The following is a 23,735-nucleotide window of genomic DNA, read 5'->3' on the forward strand; positions in this document are numbered from 1 at the left end:
CTGAAAGAAGCTACAAATAAATAAGTAAGCAAAGCCCAACTGAAAAATCTGTCTGTTCTTACTGTTTTTAGATATTTCTACAGATTATGCCAATTCATAACTTGTATATACTTTGACCATTATATGAAGATGGTGCTTCCTGTGGTAAAAGCCTTGAGTGATCAATTTCTTACCTGATGTCTAGACTCAAATGAGAACCTGTAATGAACTTCAGCAGTAAGGATCTAATTTCAGAGATCAACCTATGCCGTAGCATTCATCTAGAACAATTCTTCAGATTGGTCAGCTTGTCACCTGAACCACACAAGATGAAAATCAAAAGGAGAAATGCTCCACCTTTAGAGATAAGCTAATTGTTAGCTACTTGTGCTGTTTCTTCCTTTTGTTTATGTGTTCATAAAAATTAATTGAATAATTCTGAATAATTGTTTTCTTTTAGCTTGGTATGGCTTGTGTAAAGACTGTTTTAGGTTAGATGCTTAGGCTAACATCCTTTTTATTCCTTTACTGTCATGATACACCCAAAACAGTAAAAAAGATGTTCTAGAGGTAATCAGCCCCCAAGACTGATGTCTCTGGAATAAGGTCAGAAGATGTGCTTCTATCTCTTTGAAGAAATTAGTTTAAGAGTTAATATTACATTGGTGAGGAACAAAAGTCTATCTGGACCTACAGAGTGGTAGGTGAGATACATAATGTAAAATACAGATGAAACTATGTGCAAACCTAGACTGCCAATGTAGGAGTAAGGGGATTAAGTAGATCTAGACCCCATCTCTTCCCTTCCCAGAACAGGTGCAGGAAGCAGGGAAAGACATGGAGAAAGTCCTCTCTTATTAATTATGGTGAAGGAGGGACTTTGGGTTTGTCTAGAACAACAATAAAGTACCTTTCTGTGGTGTGCAGACAAGAAATAACAATAGGACAGGGAGAGAGGGATCTGAAAGTCATAGAATAAAATCATAGAACTTTTCAGGTTGGAAAAGACCCTTGGGATCACGGAGTCCAACCATCATCCCTACTCTACAAAGTTCTTCCCTAAACCATATCCACCAACCTTACATCCAAATGACCCTTAAACACATGTGCGAAAGGTGACTTAACCACCTCCCTGGGCAGCCTATTCCAGTGTCTAACCACACTCGAACCTGGTGTTTCTTAGTCGGATACAGGTTAAAAACCATAATTTCCTCCTTAACAGAAGAATTTAACCTTCATCCAACAATGTGAGTATGAAATTTAAAATTTGCTGCATTCAGGACTGAGGTAGCAGCTGTTCTTTTGGGCTCTGTTTGAGCAAGCCATTCCATAGTTGGTGGACTTTACTGAGGAAAAACAGGGCACATAAAAGATTACAAGTATCTGCTGCTCAGATGGAGGCACTGAGCACAGGAAGCCCGTGATTTGTTTTACATGGCAAATTCATCAGGACTCTAAAGCATTTTTAAAAAATTATGATTTTTAAAGTCTCAGACAGTGTTTACATACACAATACTAGTCTGTGTGCAGACAGAGGCTGGCATTATGCCAAATGCCTACAAATTCAGAACCCCATCCTCAGCTGGTACGTATCACTGTAGCTCCATTGACTTCAATGAACTGGCGCCAGTTTACATTAACTGAGGAGCTGTTGCATTATGTGGAACAATTTCTTTCTTCCTCCTTTCTTTTTTTTTTTTTTTTTTCAGTTTTTGATGGAAAATGTAGAAACATCATTCTTGTTATCTCAGGGGAGTCCTTATTTGGGAGATCTACCTCTTCTGACTATTTTCTCTTTAACTTATCCCCATTTCTATAAAATTTATATAATCATTCTAGTTTTCTAAAAGTAGCACATTAGGCATGCCTTATCCTTCCTGACTTAGTCCTGATGGACTCGCATGGAATTTTGTAAGTTAAAATCTCAGAGATTTAGGGTAATAATTCCTTACCCTGTGATTAAAATATGCATTATATCATTGAAGTGGTATCCCTTTCACATTTCTGTGATACAGAAGCATAACCCACAAAAGAGCAATCAGATGAGTATTATTGGTTGTTTCCCAGGGGCTCGTGGAAGCAGTGGCTAAAGGGAGACTGCTGATCAAAACCAGTCAAAAAAGATTCTTGTCCTAAATTTAAATACTTTCAAGACTATATATAATCAAATGAAAGCTGCCTCTGGCTCTAATGCTGTTAGCTAAAATGGAGTAGATGCCTGAAATCAGCTTTGTCACACACTATTTTGGCCCAGACAGGTCCATTTATATTTATACCTTCCAGACCTGTCTTCTCATTTAGGAACTGGTCCAACCTGGGAAAACAGTTCCTTTACAAAAACATTTGTTCATAGGTCCGTTCCATGTCCAGTGGGTCTCACAAAAGTGAGAACCTTTCCCTTTCTCAGTTGATGCAAGTGTTCTAATCTACAAAACTGTGCTTAAGGAAAATTTCAAATTGTTTATGAATGTGTTTTAAAAACTTATTTGGACTCTAAGGATCCCTTTAAAAAAGTTTATCTTCCTTCATTGTTATGGTTTTGTCTCTTGTCTTTGAAAGGAGAGATACTTTGGATACCTTCTCTGCTGTACGTAAAAATTCTGCTTTATCTTAATCTTTGCCATAATTATTTTGGACATTTTCCAATTTTAAATGAACTTGCAGTAAGCGATGAGTGTTTGAGGATGGACTTCATGTCTAATGTTGCTTGAGTGTCTGAATTTTTCTTTGTAATCTTTTGTTACTCTCTTACCTACCCTGTATTTTCTCATGCAGTCATCTTGAGTCACATAGCCACAGTCTGGACAGATGTTCAGAAGAGCTCTGCTTACATTTTGGCATTTTAATAAGGCAGGCAGGTTTTGTAAAGTGCCTACTGTGTATCTGAAATAAGAGTTTCTAGTCAATGTAAACTCTTGGAAATTAATATCAGTTATATTCCTAAACTGGAAGTTAATTCTTTTGAAAAGCAAGCCAATGTTAGGATTTCTGAGTTACTGAAAATCCATGTTACATAATTTTCACTACTCTAATTTGTTAACTTAGGGTGTCAGTGATCTTCTCCAATGTATCATGTTTTCTTTAAAACTAAAGACATAGAAAGACATTCCTAGATATAAGGAGGCGTGGAAAAAAGTAGCTGTTGACAACACAACAATTCATTCATTTCCTAACATCTCAGGTCATGTACTGTATTTTAACTTAAACAATAAGGCCATTGTTCATATGGGAAAACAAGCACAGTTTATGTGAAGGTTAAAAGACTGAAGAGGTTAAAGGCTGGTTTGTTTTTGGCAAGTTCTTCTTTGCTTCTCTCAGGTGAAATGTGGAGGTTTCATGGTCTGGCAGTTTGCTGAGCTCTTTGCTGGAGTGTCTATGGAACAGAGGAGAGGCAGCTGATTTACTGGGACTCTGTTCTTCACGATGGCCAATCTTGCCTTATTGTTTCCTTGTGATGTGTAAAGCTTCATGTCTGCTGTTTTCATTTATATTGTATACTTTGTAGAGAAGGGACTGCCTCCTTCCTGTGTGTTTATACAGTATCTTATTCCATGCAAGCCAGATAGCACCCAAAACCTCCATAACATTTCCTTCCTAACATTTTAATAGCTACAAAGAGGTTTTTCAGTGTTATAAAGGAGATGCAAGCATCAAGCTCCTTGGAGTTTCAGTGGAACTGGCTGCTTAACTGCCCTTCAGAATCTCTCTTCTGTGCTCTTTCAGCTGCCAGACTGCTTGGGGTGAGAATTTTTACTGAGTCACTCTCTAAGACTTGTTTCTTTAAGGGACTTTGGATCAGGACTTGTAGTTCTCCAGCCACTTGAATTTATTGGTGTCTGAGAGGAATTGTGAGGGTGACTCCGGAGCAGAAATTACTTGTATCACTACTGATAAAATGGTATTAAATGTTGCAGCAGTTCTCCCCTATCAGCCCTATTTGTTAAGTTCAACTTTTGTTTTCTCTAGAATGTGCTGCAAGTGATATTTTTAGCCAGCCTTAAAAAGAGTTGTTCACTAAATTCTTTTTTTTTCTATATGGAAATTTCAGAGTTGAATTTTAGTACTCATAATTAGAAGTGAGGTATGAAAGTATTATTTAGTCAGAGATGTGATAGGAGACAAGAACTTAAACATCAATGTAACTGTATTAATGCTAGAAAGTACAATTTAATAATTTAAATTGTATACATAGAGAAGACTGTAAACTACTGATCTTAAAATTTAGCACTGATGGTGTTTATGTAATTGTGTAAATGCTATAGTTCTCTTCTTAATTTTGCAAAAACAAGTGTTTAAATTTTGGCACCATGGAGCAGATTTTTCAAAGACATTTAAGAGTGTAATTGTACAGATCCATGGTTTCTAGGAGTTGCTTTTTCATCTTGGGTATCGGTGGCTCTGCCCTTTTACTCCTCTGGTAACTGAGATTTCTCATTGTTTCTGAAAATCACTCTGTACTCCTCTAGGTACTCAAACATAAAAACTTAGGTGGTTTTCCAGGCTTGGCTTAGCATCTGGATGTATCCTGTGTGCTGTGTACTTGTACACAACACATTATAAAAATAAGAAAATGCACTGTTCAGTATAACCTGTTTTAGACTTGCATTCTTTCACCTATCATGCAGAGATGCAGAAGTACAGCTAGAAGAGAAAAAAAAAAAAGTGCTTTTATGTCCCACAACAGGTAAAAAGCAGGTAGTCATGGCTGTGAAGGCTGCTCTCTCTGTGGGAGTATGACATGAAATTTCAGTATAATCCCACTGTAGTCTTCTGTTTACACAGCCATACTGTCCTGGGACAGAGAGTCACACGGATTGCAAGCATTCTTGCTCTGAGGAATCCGAGCCCGTCAGGAATAGCCGATTCCCAAAGCTCAGCTCTGTTTAGAAAACTGGCTCTATTCTGTGAGATTATAGCAGAGAGCAAACACTCCTCCAGTTTACCATAGCTTTACCATCAAAAGAAGCTTTCTTTTAGGAGTTTGAGTTACCAAACAGAGCATATTTTCCCAGGAATGAGCATTTGCTTGAAAAGATGGAGGGCAGGATGGCACTAACAGTGCAACGCTGTTGAAGTTGGTTTTTCTCAAAATAACCACAGAGCAGGAAGCCGTGCAGCGTGTGGACAGGGACAGCTCACCAGACCACAGGAGCTTGCTTGCACAGGGAAGCAGGCCGGCTGCAGGCATTTACAGCTGCATCCTGGCTAATAATTCCTGCCGAGTGGGGTTTTCGGCGCGTGGACTTCCAGTCTTGGTTTGGCGCTGGGCTGCGTCTCCTTGCGTAGGCCAAACCCACATGTAAAGGTACCCTCAGAGCCATTTGCTAGCACAGTGCTTTAGGGGACATGATACCACACAACTAACAGAAAAACTGTCAACTTAAATAAGAGAAAAAAGTATTTTATTGTAAAACATCCTCGTTCAAAACAAAAAAAGCCACGTACATTGTTTATATAGTTGAACACACTGTGTTTGGTGTATGAGAGGAGACTGCTGTGCATCGACACACTCCATATTTGAAGTACTTGCCTTTGCTGTATTTCTGCTGGGGACTGATTACACTGTTAGAATATAGTTCAATGAAAATATGGTTCCTCTTAGCAGATGCTCAATCCCTACATAGCAATTACTGTCTAATGTTTATTTTGCAGTGGTTACTTAGAGTTGTTGAGTCACTGACATCTTTGAGAGTCCCAGGTCGTTTTATTATTTTTATAGCGCCATTTGATGAAGCCAAAATCTGATTCTCAGTGTCTATTGTTTTTCATTTTAGAAAACTCTCCTAAAAAAGGCAATATTAACTGATTAAAGGACAGTTACCATGGCCAGACAGAAACACCAGAAGGTGTACAAATTCCAGCTGTTTTCTTCATACACACAGAACTCAAGAGACTAACACAGTGTATACAGGTAGCAAGCCTTAAACACATGCCAAGAGCATAAGTGTCTTTGTAGCATGATCCTTGTTAATCCTCTGTTCATTTTCAAAAAGACTAAATTAATTAAGAACCTACAATCCATTGGTTTAAAGCAATGTTGTGCCAAAATCCTTTGAAAAGGTGGATTAGGGTCCTGATTCATTTAGCTATTGCTGGCCATGATTAGCCACTGTGCTAAGGGAAGAATAATACTTCTGAAGTTGAGTCAAGTGATCTGGTTAACATTTTCAACTGTCACAGGGACTTTGTGCTGCCTTGAATAAGTCATGCAGAGGTTGCTTGAGAAAAATATGCAGAATTCTGACTGGTGTTCAAATTTTCATTGTTTGATTTTTTAAAAATCCCCATTTATTTGTCATTTAAGCCTGAAGGTACCTCTATTTCTGGTGATAAGAAATCCCAAAAATGAATAGCTATCTGGCCATGGCCAGCACTGCTTGCCTATCAGTGTTACCATCAACCTAAGGACTCATGACTCAGCTCCCTTTGTGGGCACTGGGGGCCAGCATCCCTGTCTGCTCTCTGTGTGGAGAGGAGCTCCTCTCAAAGGGAGGAGAAAGATGGCAGTTCACATTCAGAAATCAGTTTGCTGGTGCCTGTGAGCATTTATCTAAAAGAAATAAACAGTAAGTAAATGATGTAGTTGGTATGAGATGGTTACTCATATGATTCTTTGAGTTTCCTACCCTAGAGTCCCTAGTGTGCATTCTTGTGTCAAGAACTACTGTTATGCAGTTCTACAACACCGCAGGTTTTGTTTCTTTTATTTTTTTTTAAAAAAAAAAAAAAGGGAAAAGAAACAATTAGATGCAATTATAATTAAAGTCTACCAACTGCAAGTTTTTTCTGGCTGATTAGACAAGCTGAATGAGAAATTTCTTAGTCATGAAATTTTGTATCAAACCACCACATGTACAATCCTTTGTTTACACAGAAACCTCCATATTATCCTTTGTTTATTTTAAAAATCAAGTTCTATTTTAAAATATAATGACATGCCAGTAAAACCAAGAGGAGCATTGGCATATTCATTCACTCACAGCCTCCTTTTGTTACCATCTTTTCCCCTGGCAAATAAAATAGAAAATCATGCCTTCTAATAGGTTCATTTGTAAACTCAGCGGATGTGGGCAAATGAGGGGCAAGTGAGGCGGCTGCATGATCAGGATTCCTGACTTGTGAAAGCAGCTTTTTGGCAGTGGCGACCAAGTCTTTGTTTTGCTTTGGTTGGTCTCTAATAAGGCTCCAAATTTCCTCCTTGTTCTGGCTGCTGCTGAATTGCTGGTCGAATCTGTAAGGGCATCTTGGGGTCATCTGGCTGTTTGGGTGGCTTGGACTGTCCATACAATCAAAAAGGACTGGTTCCACAATTTTTTACCTGGTTCTCTGGGGCAGTTCCAGGGATGATACTCTGTCTGATGCTAGTTTCCAATAGCTCTTAGAAATTTTAGAGACTTGCAAATGAAATCCACAGCTAGATTCCCCACTGTGGTTTCATCCATTCATCTGTATTCCGGTCAAGATGTGGTATCTTTCTCAAATGGACACTTGGCTGAGCTGGGAGCTGCGGGATTGATGTTTGAGTCACTGGGTGAAACTGTCTCACAGTGCTCTTCCACAGTGATATGATTGAGGTTGCTTTGTTGCCAAGTATGAGAGGGCTTGGTGATGTTATTTTTAGGGATTTCTGGAGACTTGACTCTAAGAAGTCTAAGCTCAGCACTCCAGAAAACCTCTGGCAGGACCCTCTTAATGACTAGCAGTTCAAGCCTGGATCAGCCTGTGCTTTAACATGCCTTAACAAGGGTTACCGTGCAAAAGTCGGTGCTCAACAAATCTGTGTTTGTGCCTTGTTGGTTGTGCCTTGCATTTGTTTTAAAAAAAATAATAATCTAGAGTTTCTCTGTTAGACTACAGTGATTGTGTGCTTGGCCAGCTCCAGGTAGTGTGGGCATTGGCCTTGAGAAACAACCACACATTTGAGAGGCTGACACAATATGATTGCTGTATTCAGCAGCGCAGGCTTCCTGGAGTTGCAAAGGACCATCCATTGAAAAGTAACAAGAGATCATGAGAAAATTTGTGGGTGTTTACAGGAATTTGCAAATTTCCCATTCATTTTCTATGAGACACTCACAAGGGCTGGCATTTCCTGAACAAACAAAAAAAAGGGGGGGGTGCTGGGAGGGGTAAGCAAGCACTTGTCTCCATCACAGTGCTAATCATGTATTCAAAGTCGCAGGAGGTACAGAAAGAAACTGGGTAGGTCCATATGGATAATGGGACAGATGATCTTATGTCTTTGCATAAGCTAGACTGAGAACTCTGAGATTTTGGGGCATGCAGATGGGTTGTATTGCTGTGGGCGGCAACTCAGACTTTTCAGAGATTAGGTGGTCTGTGGTGTTGGCTCCTTCAGCACATTACTAGCCTTGGATGTTGAGATTACATTCACAGTTCTCAAGTTCAAACCTCAGCATACTACACACCCACAGATTCCCACAGTTTTGTCCTACAAAATATCTCCTCTAGCAGAAATCTCCCAGTCCTAGGTTGCTTTCTTTTTTCACAACTGCGGTGAACAACTTTGTTCTGAACGGGAGAGTGTACGTAGACTGTTTTCCCACCTCTTGTCTCTTGTGTGCAAAACACGAAGAAAAAAGTATTCCTAGATCACATCCACTTCTGTTTTAGTCGCAGCAGGACATTTACTGCAACTGCAGCTCTGGATTTCATGGCATATGTTTCAGCCCTTTTTGCCTGCCTGCCTCAGTTGTTCTTGTGAAAACAGGTGTGGGAGGTTTTGCTCTGGTCACTGCTGAAGGAGTATCTGAACATGAATAACTCAATTAGTAGAAGCAAAAAAGTTCAGTAACACCTATTCTCTCTTCTTTACTCACTCTTCACTCCTTGTTTTGGTTTACTTTTTCTGATTAAGAATGGGCATGTATTTACTCGTTAGTTACAAGCTACAAATAATGAATTATATATAGTTTGGGAAACCACCAATTAATGATTATGGCTCATCAAGGCTCCTTTTAGTAGGTGAAATATAGATGCAGGAGGGAGACCACTTGCTCTGAAGAGCTGGAAATCTTAGTAAACGAAGTAGAAAAACTATGGTGTGTGAAGGAAAACAAAGTCGCAGGGCAGTGACTGGTGCTACAGAAGAATTGATATCTAAGTCTTGTTTGTGAAACTCCTGCCTCTGCATCTTTTTCATGTGACTTCTTTGCTCTCGTGTTTAGTTCAGTGCATCTTTTTCATTGCAAAACATAACCTTCTGTCAGTTTAAGCACATATATAGTCCCAGTGGGGCTAAAGAGACTTCTCATGTGGCTACAGTTAAGAACCATATGTATGTGCTTTGTTGGAGTGGGGTTTGTAATACATGTTACAGCAGTAATTAGACTTGCTCAAAATCAGAATCAGGAAAGAATACTTAGATAGTTTATCCACAGCAAATAATTCAGCAAGTCTGTCAGCAGTGCACTTCTGGTCTGTATAGATATTGCACACAGTAATTCATCTCTACAGAAAGAGCCCATCAATAAAGGCCACCCATTCTTTCGCAATGAAGACCACCAATCCTTCAGTTGTCATGACTTCTCTGAGCCCATTGTTCCTTACTTCCTTTCTCATATAATAATTCTGACTTCCATGACCTTTCTGTCTGCTCCTCCAACATGTATTTCAGAGCACCTACTACAGAAACAAAGCTGAATCCCAATGATTATTGCTCTTCATTCCTTTCACCCTAGATGGAGCTGTATTTTCCTTTCACTCCATTTCCATTTAGACTTTCTTTTCCAATTCCTTTAAACTTTCTGTCTCAGCTGCCTGGTTTGCAAAGGCTTCTTGTGTTGTTATTGTGTTTTTCTCACACCCCTCTGAAAGCCACAGGGTCAAAACAATGCTTCTAATCTCATTTAAAATCCCTTGTGTACTTTGTTTAGTGTTCTGTTTGTGCCAGTTTTCTTGACAGATTTTTCTTTTAAATTGAGGTTGCAGTTTCTTCTCAGGGGTTGACGTTCTGGCTTCATAGAAATCAATAAAAAGCTTCCATTACCTTCAGTCGGGCCAGGATTTTTTTCAGAGTCCTGAAAGAAGATTTTTATTACTTCTTGTTCCCATATAACTAGAGTTTAGTAGGCTGTATAGATGTTTAAGATTTCTTAAAAACATAGTAGATAAGAGTGCAGGTAAGAGCAGAATTTCTTTTTAGCCTGTTTCAGAAGGACGGTTTTAATTGCATTTTTTTTAGTTGAACCACAATGGATTTTTTTTCTTAGCTTTAAATAGTACATTTGTGAGTTTTGTGCCATTCTGCCATCCTTATTTAAACTGTGTTCCAAACCCCTCTGAAGTTAGTGGAAATGTTGCCATTGAACTCTGTGAACTTGTACCATAAACACATTTGTGTTTCCTTACTCTGTCTGAAGCCAAAGGAAAGGCTACCTATAGCATGTAAGACTGCTCATTGCAAGAGCCAGAGAAGCTGGCTATTACTGTTTTGGGCTTCTGTCTCCATTTGCTGCATTTAGTTTTGTTTTAGTCTAACAATTCCATACAGAAGATGTAGATTGTACTGAAATTCACACCTACATGAGAGGTGATGCTTTGAGTGCAGGCAGAGGTAGGAAACAGTAGTAGGAACCAGCTCTATTTTGGTCTAATATTCTGGATAATTATTAGTTTAGACTCTTGGCAAATACTGTATTGCAGAAAAATAGGCACTGTCATTGTAGGCTCTCCCTGTAAACATGGACAACTACAGGTGAGGAATATAAATAAATAAATAAATGCACAGCTATTCAGCAGGACTTTTGTTAACTGTAAACCTATTCCTGACCAGGAATTTGCTGCATTAACTGTGCCCTAGGGGTTTGCTGACCAGTTAGGAGGATCAGCAGAAGGAACAATAACGTATTTTTATTAGCCTTGAAGTCAGACCAGTGGGAATTTTTCAGAGAAGTGCCTGCCCTAGATCTTTTTCATAAACTAACTTCCTCCAAACTATTTGATAACAAGAGAAATAAAAGCAATCAGAAGAAGCGGGGGGATGGGAGGAGCAGAGAGGCAAATCTCCATTTGTTCATTACATAGTCTGATGTTTTGGAAATGTCAAAGTCTGGCAGCTCCATACCATTTCTGTAGACCATTGGGTGTAAGTGGTTGCAGACATCTTGTCTCTGTGTGGAGAAACTTTAAAAGCAGATGATGTTTGTACACACAGAAAAACTACACTGCTATTTGAACCTGAACTGTGTTTTGTCAGTGACTCTGTACCTCATCACCATGATTATTGCGTTCAAAGGTCTCAGACAAAGCAAAGACACCATGCAAACTTGCTTTGAGAGACAGGGATTTCAGCTGGAGAAATGCTTGGAGTCATTAACTGGTTGTGAAGTTCTCAGTGGCAGTGCTATATCTGCCGCTGTCAGGTCAAATAGGTTTTCTGTTTCTCTTTACTGTCTGGGAAAGCTGCAGCAACAGAATTAAGGGATGGCTGCCCTTAGCTTACTTTCCTGCCCTCTGGGTCAAACTCTAAATATTTTAATCTGACAGAAATAAAGATCAGTGATCTCAAACAGTGGTATGGTTGGCTGCTAGGTAACAGCACTTCTGGAAATTAGGCCTTTTGAGTTGGGCTTTTTTTCCTCTTATCTCTTACTCTGACCTGGAGTAAGATAAAAGCCCAAACCCTTGCTTTCAATGGAAAATAGATAGATAACTTTAAAGATTTGATCTAATACTGCATCCAATATACACCGAAGCTAATAGCACTCTGAATTGATTTTGCTGAGCAGAGACTCGGATCCTTTTGCACTAATGTTGTGGCTGAAGCTTTAGGCACTGCAGAATTGTGAATCTAAACCAGGGTTCTTAGACAAGGTCACCTGATTTTCTGTGTTGTCTTAGTTTTTTTGAATTCAGTCAGGCTGAAATCACTTTCTTTTTTGAACTGTTCAAGAATTTCTCGGATGCTTAAAAAGTAGCATCAGTAGGCTCAATGAAACTTTTCTTGCAACTGTTGACTGACTTAATTTTTTTTTTATTTTTTTTTTTAATCAGACTCAAGGAACTTAGCTTGTGGGTACCTCTATCATTTCATGCCCCTTATTTTAGAGATGATCGCCAGGATTTCAAAGCAATAAAATTAATCTAACCCCATGTCACTATTCTGTCCAGTATCTTCGCACACTTAAAACAGACCAAAATTATTTCTCACTAAATATGCTAGTCAAAACGTGGCATTGATGAGCAGGTGACAGGTTGGTCCAACTCTTTTTTTCCTTATAATTACTAGTAATTTATTTCTTTAATATCAAGGTCACTAGGCAGCTATGGAAACCTTTATCCCAAAATACTGGGATTACTGGCATTTTGTGCTATTTCTTGAAGAAAAAAAAGTAAAAAACTTTAAGAACTTACAGATCCTTAGCCCTCAAGTCTCTTTACAAGGAGCTATTTTTTATTATTAGTTACTGGACCAAGTTGCTCTGCAGTTTTTCCACTGCTATTAACTGTAAATAACTTTCAGCTTTTATTAACCCTTTTTGCTCATGACAAGCAAAACTGTTTTGTATCTGCTGGGTGTAATGAGAGAAACATATGAGCTAAGAATTTAAGGCTGGGTCTAAAGCAGAGCTCTTTTGTGTTGGGACTGTTTATGAACTCCCCTGCTAACATTCTCATTCCTGACTCCCCTTAGAGAGTGGAAATATTTTTATCACATAGAACATGTTGGGAAACACATCCATGGTAATGCTGGATTTGATCTTGTGCCTGCTGAAGTCAATGACAGTGTTCTTGCTAGCCTTTGGGAAATGGCTGTGCTCTGCAAACATTGTCCTGAAAAGATATTATCTATCTGATAGGTCCAAGCTGGAAAGCTGGAGCTCTAATTTAAATTCTTAAATGTCTAAAGGCAACAAGCAGCAAGACCTCAGATATGACTGGGGCCTGTAGATGCTATCTTACAAAAAATGCTAGTAGGAATAAAAGTGTTAATACATATTCAGTTAATGAGGCAAGCACCTTCTTTTCAGCTACTCCTCAGAGGGTAAGTCCCTAGCCCGGTGTATTCCATTCTGGAATGCTCATGTAATGCTGAGATCGTGTCTTAGTCTTAAATCCTAAATCCTCTACAATGGCTTAATTACAGCGTGGGACTCAGATGCCTTTGTAGATACTAAATACAACAGAAACACAGGGGAAAAGTATGTGCTTCAATATGTGTGGTTATTTGAAATATAAAGATTGCAAGATTAAAGATGTTGAGATATCTAGTGCAAGAAATCCTTTGTACCTGTCAGGTTGCAATTGGCCTGAGCTGATCTGTATTTTAAATGCTCCACTCATGCACATGAAACTAAGGATTTTCTTTTCATATTACATTTTCACTCGTATCAGAGAAATACAGCATGAAGTGTATTCATTAAAAATCATTCTCATCCACAATGGAGCCACATCTTACAGGCTGGGAAAGTTTTTCACCTACTTTCACTTCTCCACAAAAGAGGGAAAAAGTGGTTATTATGAAAATTTAAACATTTTTATACTAAAAATATTCCCAGGTACTATTGCATTTTTTTTTTACTGGGAATTATGGCACAGAGGCACTGACCTATAAAGTTCATTAGGTATTTAAAATATATTTGAGCTTCTTGGCCAGACAAAATTAATAGTTGGCAGGAAGTCACAACGGAACCTTTTGGCAGAACTGAAAAGTGGTTCAAGCCTTCCTAAGGTCTCAGGAGAAGGATTCTGGCTTTTTAATTTCTCTTCTGAGTATTGGATAAGGTTCTCCAATTCAATATCCACTGAAGCTGCCAGAATCTTATGTCTGGCTTGAATGAAAATTAGGTCCTGTATCAAAAGGATAACTAGGTGTATTTTCACAAAAGTTATCTGAACTATACCTACTTATCCTGGCCAGAAAGGAGATCTTAGAATTTTAAGTGTGATTTTTTTAATTCTCATTCAGGTCATAAGTATCCTTAGTGGAATTTCTTCTGGTTCCTGTTGCACTTAATTAACTGCCTTAGATAACATGTTTTTTCCCTTTGCCACTCAGTCTGTCAGCTTCCTATATCCACCATTAGAAGCGAGTCAAGGCTTCTTCAGCCTGTCTTCTAAGGTTTTGCCAGTTATTCTCCTTCCATGGTGTTCCAACCCCCAGAAATAAACCAGACATCCAAAATAACTAGTCTCTGTTGAAAGTTGTGAGCAAAAATAAATATTACTAAGCCAATATTTTTACTGCTTAATTTTTTTTTTCAGGACTGTGCTCCATGGACTTCAAATCACCAGCTGGTAGACTACTGAGGTTGCAGCTGAAATAGCCTGATGGATGAATCCCTTACACCATCCTGTTTGCTTAATCCAGGATTTTAAAGTGTGTCCACATAACAGAAAAGGTAAATGTAAGGTTCTTTGTGTTTTCATCCACCAACTCGGCTGTGCTGCTAATAAGAACAAGTATGCAAGGTTTTGGCACCCAGTTAGTCTCATGGCTTTCGGAAATGGAAGCTGGTGTTGGATTCTGTTGAGCCTGATGCACCAGAACAGATCTTATTACAGGTTTGGGGCCCAGGTCACAGGAGAGAACAACAGATGGATGAAATGCACATAAAAAGGAGGGAAGATAAAAGGAGCAGATTTAGGCTGCTCAGAGGAGGGAAGGCTTAGTCTGACAATCTAGTTCAGTCCCAATGTGATGTTTAGCTTTTCTGCCTTCTATGGTGGCAAACAAATGAATAAACAGGAAAGAAGAAGTGTGGGATGTGGAAGTGTGCTTGGTAGAAAACTATTAAGTTACATTATTGATGTGGAATCTTTGAACATGTACATAGTCCACAACTGCTATACTTAAGTTGTGATGATTTTGTCTCTGATAAACAAGGTGACTGTGCCTCCAAATAATGAGATAAGTGTTTAGAAGAAAATCTATTTTCTTTTCAAGATTAATCTAGAAGATTAAGATTTTGTGCCAGAAGGCTACACTGTGTGCTAGGGTTTCTTCCTGATAAGATTGAAAATCTTCCTTAAATTATTAATTCATCTTAACTAATTTTGAAATTGGAAAGCTAAAAGGTTTTATTGTACCACTTACCTGGTAATAGATATCTGAGTGAAAAAGGGAGAAGAAGAAAGCAAGGGATGGAGATGAGCTCATGTGTTGTATTTTGCTTTAAAGCCACATGTTAAAAAGAACCACTTTGCATTCAACTGTAGAAACAGTGTCAGAGTCCATGGGGGGTTGTTGTGTTTGAACAAGACTGCTCAATTTGTTTTTGATTAAGCATAATTATTTCTTGCAAGACATGTAAGTATGGATAATATAATCTGATTCCTGGGAGAGGGGGGTATGTGTTTTGCTTTGGTGTTGTAGTTTATTTCTGTGTCTTGGTTTAAATTTAGCTCGATCACCCAATTTTATTGACAGGCAAAAAGGAGTGTATTTAGGGTACATCTTAAAAAGTGTTATTTATCCTGACCAAAAAAGTAGCAAAGACAGCAATCTTGAAAGATTTCTGTAATGGAAATGAAACAATCAACACAGAAATATGAGGAAGAAATTACACCCATTAAATACATCTAGACTGATGAATGATATGATGACTGCCTATTCAAGTTGGAAATTTTACACATGATTGAAGCTTTATTTAGTCTAATGAAATGTGCTTCCTGAATGCTGCATCTGAGTGACGGCGTGACCTAGAGCACAAAAGAAAGTATTATGTGATTAGACTGAGATCATTCTCATTTAAAGTCATTGTGATATAATTTTAAGTTTTTAATTAGCAGCATATACTTTTGTGTCCATTGCCTCTTTTATTGTGAATACCTTTTCAGGTCTTGTCCTTCCACAGGCTTGTTTGAAACTCAGCACGGATTAACAGCAAAGGGGTTTGGAGTTCATTGATCCTTTCTTTTTTTCTTTTCTTTTTTTATCCCCCCAAAGTGAATGGTGAGGGGAGGAAGCTGATCTTTAAGAATATAGGTTCATCTTGTGCTGAATTCTTCATATGGTCCAGAGTACATTCTTTATATATTCTTTAGGTCAGAATTCAACTTAAATCACTTGTTTGACCTCTGAAATCACTGACAAATGAGTGAAGTCAGTTTTTGTTGAAGCCCCTGATTTTAGATATACTTCCTTCACCTCGTTAACTACAGCAGCTGGGATATAATGAGCTGTGGCATTATACTGCTTTTACACCAGTTAGGAGTTTGTACCTAGATCTTCTATGCTACCCATTCCTTGCCTCACTTCACCTTTATGAGCTGGATCTTTTCTTTGAAGCTGTTTTGTGTACCAAGTTGGAAGGCAACTAGCCACACTGAAAACACCAGTGTTCTGATTAAAAGCTATTAAATCACACTGGCTTGTGCAAAATTTAACATGGTTCATAATGCAATTTTATGAGCTATTGAGATTTCTGGCACCATAAAATGATTTTGTTAATGGATTTCAGCAGTTATTACTTAGAGCAATGTTAAAAAATAATGAATGGGAAAGTAAATGCAAGGGGTGAGCTTGCTTCTCAAGTCCACAGTTCTTTCCTTTCCTAGCTGGAGAGCATTAGTAGGGGTAAGCAAGCATTAAAAGGATTCAATGTGCTCTCTTTGTGTGAAAGCTCACTGCAGACCCCATGTTTTCGGATGAATATGAACTTGCTGACCACAATCCTGAGTTTTAGCTTGTTAGTTAGGTTGACTGATGAACACCCAGGACCAGACAGATAAGCCAGACACTTAATCTATCTACTGTATGTGTTCAGTCAGACTAAAGCTTTATCAATCATTTCAAACTCCATATTGTATAGTTTCCCATTACCATAAATGATTGAATTTTTGGAGACTTTAGCAACTTAACCACCTCTTTCATGAGGAAATTGAAGGTACCCATGTACCTGTAAGGACCTTATTTTGTGCCCATATGCAAGATTCATATCTCATAGTTCCTTTTTTATTTTTTTTCCTGCAGCCCTTAGTTAAAATTTCTGAGGGCAAAAGAAGAAAGTCAGGAACAGCCTCTCAATAAGAGTTTTAAAAGTATGTCAGTTTGAAATTTAGAATAACTTTCTCAGATAACTTTTTAACTCGCTGTGTGGGTATCTTCTTGATTGACCTTTTGTTTCCTGCTACAGTGAAAAGTATGAAGCTAAAAAAGGCTATTAAAATGCACATGTGAATTGCAGAATAAAATACAGTGCTGAGAGAGTAAAATAAATTATCTTAAAGGTTACTTCCCCATTTTTTGCCTGTTTTAATACTTATTTAATCTGTTTTTACAGATGTAGTTGTGGTAGCTAATCATATGTATGTTTCACAAAGGCCAAGCAGCATATTCACAGTTAAGGAGGGACAATTCACCTAATCTTTGTGATACTTTATACATAATTTAGGCTTCAGATGTGCTCAGACCTCCTAAGGGTAGCTTAGTCCTGTAGCCTGTTTTGGTTAAAAATCAAATGTTGGAGTAGAAGGTCTCAAGGTATATAATAGCAAAATGTGGGATAATCCATTCCTCAGCTTTAGATCACCTCAGAGATTCCCTGAAGTAACTGTTTGGCTTAAGTTTCAAGACATGAGGTTTAATAAACATTTCAAGACTCCTAATAGCATTCCAGATCATGACAAGCTCACACATTCCCAGCACCAACTGAGATTTGTGACTCTTTGGAGCCTTGCTAAGATGGTCACCTACTTCTTCCACTTTTGCAGACATCTTTTGAACTCTTGGTTCCCAAGAATAAATTTAACATCATGGGTTGATTTTTAGAAGCCTCAGTATTTATATTATTAACTTTGCTTTTATTTTTAGCCATTTTTGTTCCTTTTTTTATTGTCCTTTGGTGGCCATAGTAAGTGTACATGGGTGTACACAGTTTGCCTTTGGTCTCAGAAATGACTCTGCTAAAAGGCTGCACAGAGCAGATTGCTGATAAAACAACAAGGAACAGGTTTTATATGAGAAGCTGGTGAAGCACATTTAAAGACATGCAGCAATTGCATAAATTACAGCTTATTGCTACATTTCTTTCCCTTCAAATTATATTTTGTGGTTTATTAAACATTATTTTCCAATGGTGATGTCTAAGTACAGTCTCTGAAGTAAATGGCTGGTGTAGATTTGGACCAGTCTTTTTTTTTTGGTGCATTAGAAAGAAACCTGTCAACAAATACTATTTTTAGTCATGGTGTAGTGGCTAGCACTGAAGAACAGTTGAGAAGGAGGCATGATAATGTCTATGGGACAAACTACACATCACAAATTAATTATACGTAATGCTTGGCACAACAGTCATGAATTTTGGGCATGACCATAAAATATGTTTTTACTGCCAACAATTATCATCTGTGTAAGTCTTGGATGAGGAGAGGATCTTGTGATGCTATGGTAAATGCACAGAATATGAATAAGTGGACACCTATGGTTTTAAGCTATATGCATGGAGACTAAGTACTTGACTGTGGATATTCTTCAGGTGCACTGAGAGAGATTTGGTTTCCCATGCTAACTGCAGTGAATGAGTGGGATTATTTCCACAGATTTCAAGGGACTTTTGGATTGAGTCCCAGTGCCTGAGCTCATACTTTGCTTAGAGGAGATTTCTGAGAACATGCAGGCCTGAGCATCCAAGGGGCTGGAAATGCTGGAGTGACTGTAAAAGAACCCACAGCAGGGCCCTTTATTTACAAGTTAAATAACTTCCCCAATGTATTTTGGTGAACTTTAGGCAAGTGGTCATTTGTTTCACCTACTTAAAGTCACAGTGAGAAAGAGGTAGGGCCACATCTTTTGATAGATTATCTGGCTACAAATGTTGATCAGCTGTATTAAAGTGGAAGGTGTGACTGCACTAAGATTTAAGTTTTGGATTCACAGACCGTGGGAAAACTAGTTATACAACCTTTTAAGTTTCCTCTGCAGAAATGCAACTCCTGATCACTGTAATTTTGCATGATGCTTATACGGTTTACACAAACCACAGACTGACCCAAGCTTTGCCAAAGAATGAAGAAGAGTTGCTGTGCTTCTTCACAGCATGTTTCTGAGATCTGTCAGTTCTGCTAACACTCCTCAGACCTGGTGAGTGGAAAGTGGTTTCCAGGGATATTTCTGCTGATAATTATGAAGAAACTCATAGCCACACCACAAAAAAACCCCACATTCTAATGGTACTTGTAGTGAGGAATGATAGTGATGAGGATGTAGTTTAAAAACACGGCACAGGCTGTTTTTGTTGTAAAGTTTGTTTAAGGAAATCTTGCATTTTATTTCGCCTTTGAAATATGCTGCATTTTAAGAATTTCTAATGTTGTATTATCTTTTTCCAAAGTATGAATTTTGGGCCTAATTTGTAATGTATTTACATAAAGTGAAGTTCAGTCTGTAAAGATACTTATTTCCTGAACATTTTTATTACATAGCTATGTAAATGTTCTTATGCAAATAGAAACAATAATTAAGGCTTAAGGCTATATCCATTACAAGTAGGGAATTCCTCATACATTTAAATATATATTTTAGAAGTCAATCTGGTTCTCATTTAAAAATCTTCAGTGGGGTGACACGAGCTTACATCATCAGTATCTAGTCTTTTGAAATCCAGACATCTAATTAAAAATAAAATTTGCCAGGGGAGGGGAGTAGTGTTATATAGCAAGTGAGCACAGGAATGACTGGCAAGAGAATGGTATGGTACAGATGAGTTGGATGATGGACACATTTGCAGTGTTGTAAAACACATGGGAAAAGTCCTTTCTGTTTATTTATATTTTTTTTTCACCCTCTTATTAATTTACCGCAACCACAAGCCATGTGTTCCTGTTCCTGTCTGGGAAAAGAGGCTGGTTAAACCATGTTGTGACTTAGTTGAACCAGTGACCTATATGCAGATGGAAAACCCCAAGAAATTCTGAATTGCTCACAAAAGAGCTGAGGAGTAGTGTTTGTAAACCGCTTGGCACAGAGACAATCTGTCTTGGTAATTTCTTTGTGCTTCCTGTTATGTATTGACAGCTGTAATGAAGGACATCAGCATTTGAAGATCAAGCAGACAAAATACTTTTAATGAAATCTTATGCCTTAAAAATTATTGGATTCATAGTCCACCTAGAATTTTGTGTTCAGACTTCAGCAGTGGCTTGTCCCAATGACCACTCTTGTCAAAGTAGATGTGTTTCATATAGATAATGTTGACACTTGCACTTGCTACCCTGGCAGCTGAGGCCCTGTTGAGTTGAGTCAGGTTTCACAGAACTTTTACTGATGGTCTTTGCTCTATAGCTTGGATTGTTGTTTCATGATTTTCCTTTTTGTGGAGTAGACCAATTCTCATGGCTTTTGAGAGAGAAGCCCATCTGAGTGTATTGTATAAATTCTTAAGAAAACAATACTGACCACAGTTACCTTGTGACCAGGCTGCAATTAGTAGGTGATGTATAACCATCCTGCCCCAGGAGCAATCCAGAAAACAGATGAACTCCTGCTTCAGCATCTCCTTTCCCTTCTTGCTTTCCACGGGAGCAAAGAGAAGCATGTTCCCTTCCCTTATACAACACAGATAATTTCCTCTTCTATGTTAAGGATGTATAACAGACTTGCAGTTTCCTGTAGTTCTCCCTCTTCTTCAGTCACTCCCAGAAGATAAGCCTCTTGCCTCGTCTCAGCTATGACCTTTGATGCTTTGATGACCTAGATAGAGATGGGGTATTTTTATTGCCCATATCCACCTCTTTGCCAGCAGATATGAGGACTAACAGTTTTCCACACAATAATGAAAAGGAAGAAATGAAAACTTAGAATGAGAAGATTTGATATTAATTATTCAAGAGAATTTTCCAGTTTTAGGTGTCTATTTTGAAAAGGGAGTAACTGAGCTGCAGTAGGGGGCATGGAGGAAAAAGGATCACGTAAACTGTAATTTATTTATTTTTTTGCTTGGACTCAGGTTTTGCTGTGGATCTCTTCTGCATTCCTGCATTGCTTAAAGTGACACCGCTTTTGCTTGTGCACATCCCAGTGGTTAGAAATAGAGAAGTGACTAAAACCAGGCTTCATCAGGTATTAGTTTGGAGCACCTAAAATTCAGTAGATCAATATTTTTTGATGGCGCACTTGTGATTAAGACATGATGAGTAAAGTGTAAGTTATCATCTGAGCCCTAGTATTGCACCACATGTATGTACTAGAGCTTCATTCTGTATTTGTTTAGTGTTACGTGTGCAGGTTAGAGACAGCACAGATCAGCATACATTGAATTCCTGTCAGTCAGAAGTTCCTTTTGAATTCTTTTAGTCCCTCTGTTGCTTGCATGCTTTATGACCAATTCCAGTTTCTTGTCATTTCATGTCACAGTCCACAGTGAATTCTTTCCTTCACAGACTTTCTGGCTGGTCACCACAATGGTCTAGCACCAAGCAGAATGCCAGAGACCTTGAGACACATGATTCAAAGAGAAACAATAAATACTCTCAAACAGGAACAGGCTGCAGCAAGTAAACAATATTTGAGCTTTCCTTATAAATAACTAATTTGTGAGTGGTGGTCAGCTATGCTAAGCTAGAAATTATTGACATTAAAGAGGCTCAAAGGTTTGGTGAGTAAAATGGAAGTAACCTGTAAACAGAAGAGTTAAGAGAAACACTCAGAAACAACATCAAGCCAATAGATGAAGGACTCAAAACTACCTACAGCACATATATGTTCTAATATAATCTCTACTTTCACAGAAGGGAAAAATAACATGATTATTTTTTGAGACCTGGTTTTTAACCATGAGAGTGCAAGGTAAATTTTGGGTAGTGAAAGAAATGTAGGTGAGCTGGCCACTCTCACTGTGACTTTAGAAGGCCAAGCACTTTAGGAGACTGAGGATGTTATATACAAGAACACAAACAGGCAAATGAAAATATATCTGGGAGTGAATGAAATCTTACCTACTGCTACTGGTGAGGTAGCAACCCATTTATATCTCACTGGTAAGATTGATAAGGATTGTTGTTGCATGGCCTTAAGCGTCTGTTGAAGCTTAAAGCGTATTTTTACTTGAAGTGTTTATATTCAACTTTTGAATTTTCTTTTTTTAGTTAACTTTTTTTTTTTTTTAAACATGAGCCTTTTTTTGTTTTTGTGAATGTATGTTTGTATTTTGTTACTAGTTGAGAATTTAAAAGAAATGTTTGCTTTTTGGATTTCTCTATCCCAAGCTTAATCCTTCCCAGAGACTCAAATGAGATCAAGGTCAGGTTTTTGCCATCAAAGATGGAGAGGGCACATTTCTTTCCTGGGCTGCCTCAGCCAGACAAGTCTCATGTGGTTTGATGAGTGTGAAAAGCTGGAGTAATTTAGTAACTTGGGCGTAAGGGAAGAAGTCTTACATTATCATCTACACCTTAAATTTAAAAGAGCTAAAATATTTAGAGTAAGTGGTAACTAACTTGCGTTGTGAAATTAGATCCATTCAGCAAAGACCCTCACTGTTTACTGCTGCCACTAATACACTGTTCACCAAAGAAAACACTACATTTCTATTGAAACATATTTAGACTTTGAATTGCATATTGTAGATAATTGTATCCATAGTGTCTATATAACATACTCGTGTTTTGTAACATTATTTTTACTCAAATTCTGGAACTAAGACTAAAACACTTTCAAATTTGATGGCTTTGATACCACAGATGAAATCATTTTCATTTTTTAATGCAAATATGAAATTTTGTTAAGTCATTTTCTTGAGAGGAAAATTTTTATTTTGGAAGTGTCAGTGTAAATGACAAAACAGAAGAGAGTTATTGTACTGTGTACAGTACTCTGGGCTTAGATAACTGGTTAGGATGGTGTAAATAAGTATCTAGACATGTAAATACATTTTTCTTTTTCCTTGTTTTTAAGAAATTGATCAATTTTTCTCACACACTTATATTAGAGAGCTGCCACTGTGTCAGGCAACATATTTGAGTGTGTGTAAAACTTGTGAGGCAAGTTTTACCCATATTCAGCAGTGCCTGAGCAGCCAAAGAAGAAAATGTTCCCATACATGAAAAATTATTTTGATTTGAAAACTCTGTAGGTGGAGATTTTGCAGATGAGAATTATGCAGGTGTGATGGTCTGTGTTTGAACCCATGTACATGACATAGCTGATCACCGTACATACCAGAACTGTGGACCATATGCATCATTTATTGTACAGTGTACAATTAAAGACTGACCCTGCAGCTACTGGGGCTCATGGGAAATTCCTCCTCTGGTGCAAAAATAGGAGGAACAGCCTTCTGGCAAGAGCTGGCACCTTCATGACAGGCATATCCTTTCACACTGTGGTATAATGCAGTTCAGCATGCTTTGAAGGCCCAAATTGGTGGTGGTCCTGGCTTATCTTTCAGTAGATACTGATCTTTATCACAGAGTCATAACAAACTGTTTGGTGCAGTTGGAGGGGGTGAGAGAAGCCTTTGGCTTCGTTTAGAACAAGTCTGACATGAACGTTGAGATATTCTGTACTTTGAGTGGCTGGCCACTTTTTATGTCAAACTTTAAGATATATGTAAAAATCACTATTATATTAGACTTACACCATTGCACCAAATAAAAGTGTGCATTTTAATGAGATGTTTAAAATGTCAGACATAAAATTCTCATACTTGAGGACATTCTGTTTCAATGCTTTGTAAATGTAACTGCTATTAAGTGGAACAGTGTCCATTCTGAAATAATTTTGCCTGCATGTGCAACTTTGCGTCAGTAACTTGTGATCCCCTTGATTCAGCGTTTGAGGAAACTACAAAATTATT

Source organism: Apus apus, chromosome 3 (assembly GCF_020740795.1).
Source record: "Apus apus isolate bApuApu2 chromosome 3, bApuApu2.pri.cur, whole genome shotgun sequence".
Lineage (NCBI taxonomy): Eukaryota > Metazoa > Chordata > Aves > Apodiformes > Apodidae > Apus > Apus apus.